Source organism: Triticum aestivum, chromosome 1A, assembly GCF_018294505.1.
Source record: "Triticum aestivum cultivar Chinese Spring chromosome 1A, IWGSC CS RefSeq v2.1, whole genome shotgun sequence".
NCBI lineage: Eukaryota > Viridiplantae > Streptophyta > Magnoliopsida > Poales > Poaceae > Triticum > Triticum aestivum.
Genome location: NC_057794.1, coordinates 428043588 through 428043906, shown reverse-complemented (window position 1 = coordinate 428043906; position 319 = coordinate 428043588).

Sequence of the window (319 nt, the reverse complement as noted above, 5' to 3'; positions counted from 1 at the left end):
TTAGTGGTTTAGGTTAGTGCTAGATTTAGGTTTAGATTATTATTACAAGAAGAAAGTTGAAAAAAAGAAGAAGAGGTAGAAGAAGAGGAAAAAGGAAAAAAAGGAAGAAGAATAAGAAGAAAGTTGAAAAACAGAACAATATAGAAGAGGAAAAAGGAGAAGAAGAAAGAAGAAGAAGAAGAAGAAGAAAGAAGAGGAGGAGGAGGAGGAAGAGGAGGAGGGAGAAGAAGAAAGAAAAGAAGAAGAAGAAAGAAGAAGAAAGAATAAGAAGAAGAAGACCCCGACGCGCCACCCCGACACCCCGACCCCGACCCCCGAC